Genomic DNA, 12803 nt, shown 5'->3' with positions numbered 1-12803 from the left:
GAAGGAAGGAAGGAAAGAAAGAAGGAAGGAAAGAAGGAAGGAAGGAAAGAAGGAAGGAAGGAAGGAAGGAAGGAAGGTTGAGGACATGACTATTTATGATGGGGGACTTTTCAAGCCAGATGTTAGTTTTTCTATTTCTGAGACTGCAACGTAATGTTAATATTTATAACCAGTCATCTCAAATATTTCAAGGTAAAAATTCAACCGATTAAAGCACGTCCTGCTACATGATAAAAGAAGTAAGAGATGAAATTGTCTCCATCATTTAAGTAAATTCTACAAAATCTACAGTTTTGCTGCCAGAGGAATAAGCCTTCCCCTCTATGTGAGCATGTAAATAAAGATAAATCAGCCTCTCTCCCTTTTGAAGGAACTTCTGGAAGTTCCAAAAGTGTATTAACCTTAAAATAGGGCTGCCAGATTTAGCAAATAAAAATACAGGATGTCCAGTTAAATTCTAATTTCAAATAAACAACGAATAATTTTTTTTTAGCATGAGTATGTCCCATGCACTAACATACATCCTGTATTTTATCTGGCAACCCTGCTTTAAAATAATTTAAAAGGTACATAAAAATATAAATAAGCTTTCCCAGATATAGGACAGTAATATGCCTCTGTTCACTAAATTTATTGGAAGGTCTTTAACTTAATGGAAGCTTTTTTTTTTTTTTTAAGAGGAAAAATGCTATTAACTTTCAGAATCTCTGTCTGACCTTTGGGAACGGTACTATCAACAGGCTGATCTTACTTAAAAATAAACATGTTTAGGAGCTCCTGGGTGGCTCAGTTGGTTAAGCATCCAACTTTGGCTCAGGTCATGATCTCACGGTTCGTGAGTTCAAGCCCCAAGTCAGGCTTTGTGCCAAAGGCTCGGAGCCTGGAGCCTGCTTTCGGTTCTGTGTCTCCTTTCCTCTCTGCCCCTCCCCTGCTCACTCTCTCTCTCTCTCTCTCTTCCAAAACTAAATAAACATTAAAAAAATTTTTTTTTAATAAAAAAACATTTTTATTAACATAAAGCTGTTCTAGTACATTGTTGAGTCAACTGCCTTTATTTCATGCTGAATTGGACTACTAATTTGAATTTGAAGTCAAGTGGCCTGTATGGTTGAGAAAATAGGTTCACCAAGTTCCTGGTATTTTCTAGTGTTTTCAGGTAGCTTCCGCTCATCACCAGAATGGTAAATTACAACTTGCGCGCTGGAACGTGTCTTCGATCTTTACTCAGCCCGTGTGTCCCAGTGGCTTCTCGTGCCCTGGTTACTGCGGTAACCTCTCACGCTAAACTAGCAGTGGTGAATGCACAATGCATATATCTACGTGCTGGTCACGCATGCTGGTGTGTGCTTAACACGTATCCCCTCCCTTTAGTTAAAATATAATCACGAGGCACGTGGCAATAGCTATTGAACCTCCGCTGCAATGCCTTCCAGTGTTTTGCCCAGCACTCTGCCCATTGGGAGTGCCCAATAAATGTTACAGCCGACCTCTGCCCTGCTCCCAGGGTTAGCTGAACCCTCTCTCTATCCACAGCAGTGATTCGCAGCAAGGGGGCATATTCCTGGGGGAGCATCAGAATTTCTAGAGGGCTTTTTCCAACTCGATATGGATCCTCTCCCAAGAGTTGGCTGTGTGAGTATTTGCTGCCATCTCTCGCTTCCCTTTGCTCTTTTCCTGGGTGCGTGTGTGCGCACAATTGGAGATGTTTACCAGTGGGAGGTCGTCGTGCCTGTGAACAGTGCCAGACAAGGATTTTTTTTTTCAAAAGGGCCAAGCAAACAGACAAATGCTGTATGATTCTATTCATGTGAAGTATCTGAAGTGGTCAAAAATCACAGAAACGGAGAGCGGAAAGCTGGTGACCCAGGGCTGGGGGAGCGAGGAGGGGGAATTTCGGCATTCAGCAAGCGTAGAGTTTTAGTGTTGCAAGAGGAAAAGTTCTAGAGACTGTTGCACAACAGCGTGAAACTACTTCACAATACTGAATGGTACACTTAAAAATGGCTACGATGTGGGGCAGCCTGGGTGGCTCCATCCGTTAAGCATCTGATTCTTGATTTCTGCCCAGGTCGTGATCCTATGGTTCGTGGGTTCAAGGCCCGCATTGGGCTCTATGCTGACAGCTCAGAGCATGCTTGGGATTCCCTCTCATCCTCTCTCTCCGCCCCTCCCTCACGCACACGCGTGCTCTGGCTCTCACTCTCTCGAAAAATAAGTCAGCTTAAAAAAAATAAATGAAAATGGTTACGATGGTCGATTTAACATCACGCGTTTTTTTGCAAACTGGAAAAGTGGGGGGGGGGGGCAACTACTGGTCTCTCACATCCCTTGATTTTGCTCCTCTCTGTCCTCATTCGCTTTGAGGGGACGAGTAAAGAACCATCACAACAATCCTGATGCCTATGCCCAAGTCCCCGGCTCACTCATTAAGGCTGTTGACATTATGAGCGCCCACCTGACGCCCTTAGCTGTTCGCTCCCTCCACTGCCGTCCTGTACGAAGCCTGTGACAGCATCTCTGCTGCAACCAAGGCGCTCCTTCCTCTGCTTCCTTGATTGGATGTGTCTGGTCTCTCTGGCTTCCTAGCCACCCTCAAGCGGAACATCGGTTCCAGATTTCCTAAACCAGCTCCCACCGCAAGGGCCAGCAGCGTCTTACCCTACTCTTACAAGCCCAGCCCAGGAGGAATTCTAGCTCCTCCTCCTTTCTCGCCCAGGAAGAGAGGTCAGACAAGCAGAGATCACCCAGCACCCGGCATTGCCCAGAGCACATACAGGTGCTCGTAAGTGTTCGGGGGAATGAATGGAGGAGTGAACGAACGAATGCATTTGAAGGGAGTTGTTCGTGGATGCTAGTTCTTTCCCGGCTGTTGGGAGGTGGGGGGAGCACTTTGCACTGAGTGTGCGGTCGTGCTTGGCAGAGGATGTGGCTGACGGGCAGCCACACGTGTATGTGACGTCTGGCCAATCCCGCTTTCAAGCTCGCTGACCGTAACGCCTCCTTTGAGGGTAAAGCGGAGGTACTCTGGACCCCAAGTCCAGAAGCCTGCGTCCCAGTCGTAGCCCTCTTGCTTTCTTGCTGTGCGGCTCCAGGCAAGTCACAACCCCCTCTCTGGGTATCGGCGCAAAATGCGAGGTCGTCGATCCCTCTCTGAGACTGTGTGACTCGGTGGCTTAGAATGTGCGATGTTCTTTCATTATCCCACACCTGCTCTTTGGTTTCATTGGCTTCCCCGTTGACCTTGCAGTCAGAGAAGCTGCCTGACACCCAAGCACATAACCACCTCGGAAGAAGCCCTTCACCTCCGGAACGCCTCTGGGAGAAGGCTGCCAGAGCAAGAGAGAAAAGGTCCCAGAGAGGAATCTGCAAGCCCCGAGCCCCTTCTAGACCACAGCTGCCCAGAGCAAACTGTGGGAAGCTAGTTGCTGGAACGCCAGTCCCCTTCCCACTGACACACAGGCATACGAAGCGACTCCCAAAATAGAGTCGGCCTGCGTGAGAGGGAAGCAACATGTATTCAAGCCTGTTTTCTGCACCGTACAAGTCACCGCTGACAGCAGGTGACAATAAACACTCAAAAACAGGGATGAAAAGGGGCGCCTGGGTGGCTCAGTCAGTTAAGCGTCCGACCTCGGCTCAGGTCATGATCTCACGGTTCATAGTTCGAGCCCCATGTCGGGCTCTGTGCTGACAGCTCAGAACCTGGAGCCTGTTTCAGATTCTGTGTCTCCCTCTCTCTCTGCCCCTCCCCCACTCACATCATCTCTGTCTCTCAAAAACAAATAACTGTGTTGGGATGAGCACTGGGTGTTGTATGGAGACCAATCTGACAATAGATTTCCTATGAAAAAAATAAAAAAATTAAAATTAAAATTAACACAATTAAAAAAAAAAAAAGAATGAATGAATGTTGCCTGCATGTTTAATTCTCAAAGCAAAGTACGTGAGGCATCCTTTGCCACCTCTCAACAGTGAAGAGACCGAGGCTCAGAGCAGGTGGTGATGTGTCCAAGGTCAGGCAGTTAGTAAATGACAGACGGGACTGGGCCGCATCCTAATGCCACCAGGCTGCTATTGAGATTAGGTGACAGCTGGGAGTCTAAGCAGTCAAGCTGGCAGGTTCGTTTCCCGTGACGCCGTTCAGTTCTCGGTCCTTGTGCCATAACAACCCCGAGGAAGAGAAATCCTGTCCGTGTCCCCCTCTCCTCCCTCCCTCCACGGACATTTGGTCCTCTCTCTGAGCTCTCTGAATGTGGAAAATTTAAAAGCTGGCTTTGTACGCTGTGCCCTGGATGCCGTTATCCCTATGTTTATTTTTAGAAGAAAGATAATACACTTTGCCACCTCACAGGGAAGCCGAGAGATAACGTCAGTAAACAAGCCTTCACCTCTTCGCAAATTATCGACACCGTTAAGACAGATCTATTTTCTCGGAATCATCGGAAAGGAGGCAAATCCTGGCCAGCTTATCCACCCGCCTGCAGCGGAAAGCTTCCTGCCTCGGTCCTCCACCTGTCCCTTTTTATCAAGTCACCCTTCCCTGGTGACATCGGCAGGTTGCTGTGACCCACAGGCCACGGCTAGGATGCCCAGATGTCCCCCCCACAACCCCAAACTCATCACGTCTGAGACACAGCCATTTGCCCCATCCTACAACACTTCCGGTTCTCTCTGCCTGCTTATTGGACCCTCACCCTCTCGGGTTATTCTCGGCCTCGAGACCTGACTCATCTTTGACGAGGTGCTATCGGAGAGCAGTAGAGAACGTGGAATCCGACGTCAGGAATACTCGAACTCCTTTCCCAGACCCAGCACTGGCCAGCACTGGATTGGCAGGTCAGCCACCATGCATGCTGTCCTCATCTGTGGTATTTACATCAGGGGTGTGAAGGATATTCATGATACCAAATTTCAAATAGTATTAGAGGATATGAAAGGAAACTCTTTCACACTCAGACTGTGGCGGTGGACGGAAGTGGCAAGTTGGCCAACATTCCTGAAGAAGAACCAGCCGCAGTCCCATGATTTGCCAAGCCTGTTCTGTAACACACGTTTCCTCACCTTTCTCCCGCCCGTATACAAAAGACAGAGAGAGGGGATTTCTTTGAAGAGCGTTGTAAACTGAGTGGGTCGGGATTGCCGTGTCATTGCCTTTTCCTCTCACCGTAGAACCAAGCCAGAGAGACTTCCGGAAACATTTGGAGAAGGAGGAATTTTTGTCAGAAGGGGGAAAACTAACACCTCGCCTTTCTTTTCATGGGACCTCAATCTGGGGGAATAGTTCCAAGGGAACTTGTGTCTCCTGGATTCAGGATGTGTTTCTTGTATCTAATGTTGTAAAGGGTTTAAAAAAAAAAAAAAAAAGAGCTGGGCTGGAACCAGGTTTCCAAGGATGGAGAGTGTCGTAGGTGGATTGAGCTGCTGTGACAATAATCCTGTAAACCGGGTAGCTTAAACAACAGAAATGTATTCCTCGAGTTCTGAAAGCTGGGAAACCCAGGATCAGGGTGCTGGTTGACTTGGTTCATCACGAGCCCCTCTCTGTGGTAGGCGGAAGGATTCCCTCTTGCTGTATATCCAAGTGAAGGAGAGGGACTCTCTGTCTCTTCTTCTAGGGGCACGAATCCCACTCAGGAGGGCCTCACCCTCATGCCCCAATTACCTTCCGAAGGTCCCACCTCCTAGTCCCCTCACGCTGGGGATTAGGGCTTCGACATGTGAACTTCGAGAGAACACAAGTATTCAGCCCATAGCAGAGAGGGAAGAGGGCCCGGATCCAGGGACACAGCAGACATCAGAGAGAACAGCCAGGCTTGCTCGTTCTGGGACACAAAGGGTCATGTGAGCTGTGCCAGCAGAACAGGAGCTGGCTGGAGAATGCGTCACCGACCTCAGAAAATCATGCAGTGTTGGGGGCCCCCCACAGAAGGTGGTTGGGGGGGACGGGTATATCCCAGGAGGGTGGAAGGCTCTGGAAAACCCGCCACGCTGCCCCACAAGGGAAGGAGCCAGCATTTGCACGTCTGACCTGACAAAGCTGGTTGGTCCACTGGAGAAGGACCACAAACAGCATCGCTTTTGCCGTTTCACCACTTACCCCTCCTGATATCCTCAAGAAGGGATGAAGTAAGGAAGAGAGAAAGAGGAGGGGGGAGGGGATAGACCACCAGCTTCTTCTTTCCTGATGGATGTCTTGCCTGGGACCAGTCTGACTTAGAGGGAAGGTATAAACTGGATGTGAGAGAAAAGGTTTGATTTATATTGTGTTTAATACCTAAAACTCAAGTTGTTCTAATGAAGAGAAAAAGAGAGACAGGAAAGAGACAGCAAAGGTGGGGGAGCCGCCGGAGACAATCATGGCGGGTGTGGGGCCGGGGGGTGTGGCCGATCTACCTCCGATAGAGATCGAAGACAGAAACCGAAAAACAAAGCGATTTCCTGACTGATCCGAATCTGTCAACACTTGTGTTACATGTGAAGTGTACCTGGCAAATAGGATGCACTTAAAGAATGCTCGCCATCATTAGTGAGATCTAAGACATCTGGGTCAATTATTAGCCCAGTCTGGCTGGTGTAGCCAGTCGCCATTGAGAACACTCCAGTCAGAACCACCTGTGTACTTATCAACCCAAAAGCCACAGTAGCTGTTCCACTGGCCTCCCAACCCCCAATTCTCTCCCCCCTGCAGTTCAACCCTCTCTCCCATTGCCTAAAAGCCCAACTTCCTTAGCTTGGCATGAAAGTCCCCAACAACTGAGTCAACCCTCCTTTCCGACTTCCTTCCTTATCAGTCAGTCTGCTCTTCCTTTCAGAATAGAATGATTTGCTGTTCCCTCAAGCACCTCCCGGCACTCGTGCCTCCCCCTGTTTGTGATGTGCTCCTTTTCTCTCTAGCTTCCTGATAAAACCCCATCATTCTTCATGTCGGCTCACACATTATCTGCTCCGAAAAACCTCCAAAATCTTCCAGTGGAAAGGATTTCTCCCTCCTCTGAGCTCCCATAACACTGCCTTTGTATACCTTTAGTTGTCCAACAAAACCTCATTCCCCCACCTGCTCCTCATATACAGGCAGTGATGGTGTTATGTCCGGGGGGGGAAAAGCCCAGTTCTAAGGAGTAAATCATGGTTGAGCTATGCTAAACACGGCCAACTCCTTCTCTTTTGTTGGTTACTGGTTGAGGGCTAACTGCGGGTAACTGTGTCTCTGTTCTCAGCAGTCATGTTTAACAAGGTGCCCTCCAGGTAAAACACACACACACAAGCGCGCACACACGCACACACACACACACACAAGCGCGCACACACACGCACACACACAAGCGCGCACACACACACGCACACACACACACACACACACACAAGCGCCTTAATTTGTAGCAAGTTTGCTGATTCCATGGTGCCATTTATCCCACCATGGCCAATGTCAGGTTACCAGCGAGACATTATTGAACGTGGGACTTGGAAAAGATGCGCGGTAGCACGCCATTTTATAGTATCTTCACCGGGCCAACACAATAACATCAAAAGTGTAGATAATAGCTAAGTGTAGTAAAATAATTAGGAAGTGATGCACTTTGGTATTTATCACCCAGTTTCCTGGAAATTTAACAATTGCCTCTTGCAGGCCAATAAAGGCCGATTTGAACACATCACAGGTTCTAGCCAATCGTTATATACATAATGTTTGTGTCCTCTCAAAATTCATGTGTTGAAATCTAAGCCCCAGCGTGATGGTGTTTGGAAGTGGGATCTCTGGGAGGTGATCGGGTCATGAGGGCAGAGCCCTGGTGAGTGGGATTGGCACCCTTACAGAAGAGACCCTAGAGAGCTCCTGTGCCTTTTTCACCATGTGAGGACACTCGGCTATTTACGAACCAGGAAGTGGTTCTGAATCTGCTGATTCACCTTAATCTTGGACTTCTCAGTCTCCAGAACCGTGAGAAATGAACGTTTGTTTTTGAAGCTGCCCAGTCTATGGTATTTTTGTCATAGCAGCTACATAGACTGAGACACCAAGGAAATGTAAGGGGAAATAGGCTTGGGGTTTCTGGACTTCTTGGTTGGTTTTTTTTTTTTTTTAATTTTTTTTTAATGTTTATTTATTTTTGAGACAGAGAGAGACAGAGCATGAACGGGGGAGGGGCAGAGAGAGAGGGAGACACAGAATCTGAAACAGGCTCCAGGCTCTGAGCCGTCAGCACAGAGCCCGACGCGGGGCTCGAACTCACGGACTGTGAGATCATGACCTGAGCCGAAGTCGGATGCTTAACCGACTGAGCCACCCAGGCGCCCCTTTGGTCGGTTTTTACTGCATTACACTTCAACAACAAACAGCCCCCAAATCTAGCACAGAGCATCATACCTGAAGGTCTTCAAAACGTGTTTGATGAATGAATCCCTTATCTATAAGATATTTAGACTAAATTACTAAATTACTAATTAAAATTTCTAAATTTTAACCCAGAGAAACCTCTTGCTTTTTCCCCAAGCAATTCTGTTGGGAGGCCCAAATAGGAAAGGGATGATGGTATATTGTTCCAGGTGAAGGAATGGGACTTTGAGACACTTCTCTGAAATTTTAGTGGAACGCCTTGGGTTCCACGGAACCTGGTTTGAAAACCACTAATTTGGCTCCATTCTGGGACTAACAATCTATTATCCCAGGACCTGCACTGTATCAGCCTGTCTTCCCTCAGGACTAGCCAGTGACTTGAATAAAGCTTGGCCTCACAAGTTCAGGGCCTTCACTCCCAGACTTGCTGCGCCCTTGGCTTTGCCAAATGAGCAGACCGCTTTCCGTGAGGCTCTCAATTACAAGCGCCTTCACGCAATCTTCCGGCGCACCAGACCCATGCCACCAGACCGTCCCTGGGTGGTTTCCTGCCAGAGATGCATTCATTGCTCCAGGGTGTCTGACCGGGGCCTGGGGGTTTTGTCTCTCCTACATCAGAACAACGCCCTGCCCCATTTAAGAGCCAGCTTTCCCAGGCCGGCCTGTCCGGGCAGCCATCACACCGCCCCTCAAGCCAGCTGGGATGCCTGGAGATTTCCAGTCTTCCCAGCTGAAAATTAAAGGCCCCAACCAGGTTCTACCCCTGCATTTAGAGGACTGTGATTTCATAGTCTCCGAATCTCCCGCGGGAGGATCAACCCCTTGACCCAAGGTCTGTCCCAACCTCCTCAGTCCCCATGCGAGGTTTCAGGAGGCCCCTCCCCCCGGGCTTTGCATGGCATCAGTTCCGCCCTCCAGCAGCAACCAGAGTGCCTCTTCTGGCTGTTGTGCGGCCAGGATCTCGGCCACTGGTTCATACAACTCACGTTTACTACGCGGAGGAGAAGCCCCTGGTGTGGCGGAGGCCCTCTGGTGAGGAACACACAGACCCTCCCCATGGATCATAGCATTTAGCTGGGAGGAAACCCTGGGGCGGTCTGTCCGTCATGCTGTTGGGGCCTGAACTGTGTCCCCGTGAAAGTTATATATTGAAATCCTAACACCCGGTACCTCAGAAGGCAGCCGTGTTTGAAGATAGGGCCTTTAAAGAGGTGACGAAGTTAAAATTAGGCCATTTGGGGGAGACCCTAATCTAACGTGGCCGGTATCCTTGTAGGAAGAGGAGGCGAGCCGCGCAGACAGACAGACAGACACCAGGAATGTGGGAGCGCAGGAGACAACCACGTGAAGAGGCAGCGAAAGGCAGCTGTCAGCAAAGCCACAGAGACGCCTCAGGGAAAACCGACTCTGTGGCCACCTTGATCTTGGACGTTCAGCCTCCAGAACTGCGGGAAAATGAATCTCTGCTGTCTAAGGCAGCCAGTCTATATTTTGTCATGGCGGTCTTAGCTGACTAACACATCTCCCTCCTTGAAGGGCACAGAGCCCAGCTCCTGCCCACGGCCCAGAACCAGCCCTAGCTGGTCAGAGAAGATGGAACCTCAGAAATGGTCTTCCATGGGCACCAGCCAGAGCCCCTGAGAGCTTGGGCTAAGTCCTTGCACCTGCTCCCAGACCTCTTCCCGCCCCTCAACTGCTCTGTCTTTCCCCCTTGGGCTCTCATTTCATCCCTCAAGCACAGAAGCAGCAGCTGTGATCAGAAAACAGCTGGTCGGGGGATAAATGAATGAGATGGGCAAATGACGGATTTTGAGCCCAGCCGAAAAATGCCCTGGGCTGGGGCCAACGGACCCCAAGACCTAATTCAGCAGGTGTTTTCCTGGGCGCCTTCCGGTTAAGACTGCCAGATAAAATTCAAGAGGCCACTAACATTTGAATTTCAGATGCGCAATGAATAATGTTTCAGTAGAAGCGTGTCCCGTGCTGCGTGGTATTTTTGTTTGCTACAGCTAGCAACCGCATCCAGGGAACGCCGTGGGGTAGGTCAGGAGATTAGGAGAGGAGAAATCAAACAGGGTGGGGCACTGCACACCCAGAGACGATGGAAGACACGGGCGCATAATAGGTGCTGAGCCAATTTGGGAAGAAGGAAAGGAGCGCCTCTGGGTGATGTGTCTCTGGCTGGTCCCAGTCCTGCAGCCCTAATTTGGAGTCAAGTCCAAGAATCCCTGCTGTATTGGCTTCCTGCTGCTGCTGTAACAAATTACCAAAGGCTTAATGGCTTGAAGCCACACTATGAGATATTTACTATCTTCTAGTTCTTGAGCTCAGAGTCCCAGATGGGTCTCAATGGGCTAAGATCAAGGTGTCCGTGGGACTGTTCCTTTTGGAAATTCTAGAGGAGAACTCATTTCTCGCCTTTTCTGCTTTCTTGAGGCCATCTGCCTTCCTTGGCCCGTGGCCTCTTCATTTGCAAGACCAGCAGCTTTAGCTTCATGAAACCCCGCCCCCCTCTCTCTGGCCTCCATGGTACCCCCCCCCCCTCCTTCTCTGCCTCTCATTTCTCCCTCTAATTTTAAGGACCCTTGTGATGGCATTGGTCCACCTGGGTAACACACACAGGCTCTGCAGATTAGGATGTGGACATCTTTGTGGGGCCATTGTTCTTCCTACCACGGTGTTTCTCCCCCCAACACGTGTCACCTTATCAATCAAGGCTACTCTTGGGAAAACAAAAGGGTTTGACCAGGATCCAGGGCTCCTCGGTACATGCAAAGACAGTGCTGGCAAATCAAGGTGCTGAGTTCCAGGGGTTCAGCCTTAGGCGTGGCTGTGAACGGCTGATGGGGGCACAGACAGCACCAGCAGCGGGAATACAGATCAGAAGCGAAAATAGACACACTCGGGTCTGTCCCTTCTGAATACACTCCTGGGTCTACCCTGTAGGGACAGTTGTGATACTCTAAGTCTGCCTCAAATATTACCTTCTGCCACATTTCGCTTGGTTTGGGTCGAGAGGGCACAATGTGTTTCCTCTCAAGATCACAGCCCAGGGGCAGTCTTGAGCCAGACCTACATCGTCCATTAGAGACAGCTCTGTTTGAAGACCCCTGCTGGGACTCCAACTCTTTAGAATCTTTGTGGCTGTGCTTGTGACGGTTGTTGTGAGAAAGCACCACAGCTTTGGAGGTTTAAACAGCAGAAATTTCCTGTCTCAACGTCCAGGAGGCTGGAAGTCCAAGATGAAGGTGTTGGTAGAGTTGGTTCCTTTTGTGGCAGAAGGAGAATCTGCTCCAGTCCTCGGCTTGTAAATGTGTCACCCCATCTCTCCCTGTGTGTTCACACGGTGTTCTCCCTGTGCTCAGGTCTCCGCACCCATATTTCCCATTTCTGTTAAGACTCCCGCCATATTGGATTAGGACGCATGCATATTGGATTAGGTCAATGCATGACCCTCTGGTTGCTCAGCTTACATCAGAATGCAGTTTCAATGGGCATGTCTCTTTCTTGTCCTCACAGATCCTTGAGGTGGGTATTCTTAACCTCATTTTAAGGTTGAGAGTAAGACACTGAGAGACCTTCCGAGAGCCGCATCACTCATGAGGACAGAGCAGGAGGTCCCACGCGAGACACACATGACTCAGAGAGGGATAAGCGAGCAAGGGGCAGGACTAGGACCCACCAAAGGAAGTCCCTTAGGGAAAACAGAGTCCCCTGTAGGGAACTGAGTGAGTGCCTCAGTCTTCTGGCAAATTCTTTGAAGTGCAAGAAGTGATGCAGCCAGAGAACAATTGGCTGTGGACTAATACATGGGAAGCATGAGCATAAGGGGGGGCCAGCTTCCAGTGACAGAGGGGTCTACCCCTGTGCCCATAGAAGAAAATAAGTCACAGGTCACACTCCTGACATATACACAGGTCACAGACACAGCGGGTTGGCATTTGCTATTCTCAGCTCCCGGATGCTACCCTACCCTGCCCTCTGAAAGTGTCAGTCCTTATAACTGGATAGATGGTGCCACTTTCCCAGCCCAAGGCAATATTGCATGGACACGCTGGTAAAAAAGTAAAAGGAAGAAAGTGTTCTTAAGTGTTCATTTGTAAGAGAACATGGGAAGAGTTGGATACAAATTCAGATTCTTGGGCCTCATCCCTGGGGGCTGGTGTGGGGCTCGGTCATATTCATTATTCACAAACTTCCCAGGTGATATTTATGCCACGGCTCATAGGATACACTTTCAGAATCTCTGCTCTGGAGCTTTCTGTTCTTCAGGTGTGAATCCCTGTTGATCTTACCAAAGGCCTCTGCCCATGAGCCACTGTGGGGCAACTGAGTCACAGGCTGGGACTGATCAGGGTGTAACGTAGTCAAAAGCAGGAAAAAGAATCTTCTGTAGACATCTGACCCCACCATTTGACTCCCTGCCATCTGACTCTCTACTCTCTGACCCCTACCATCTGACCCCCCC

The sequence above is a fragment of the Panthera uncia genome, chromosome B1 (genome assembly GCF_023721935.1).
Source record: "Panthera uncia isolate 11264 chromosome B1, Puncia_PCG_1.0, whole genome shotgun sequence".
NCBI classification, from domain to species: domain Eukaryota; kingdom Metazoa; phylum Chordata; class Mammalia; order Carnivora; family Felidae; genus Panthera; species Panthera uncia.
This window is presented reverse-complemented; position numbering follows the sequence as displayed.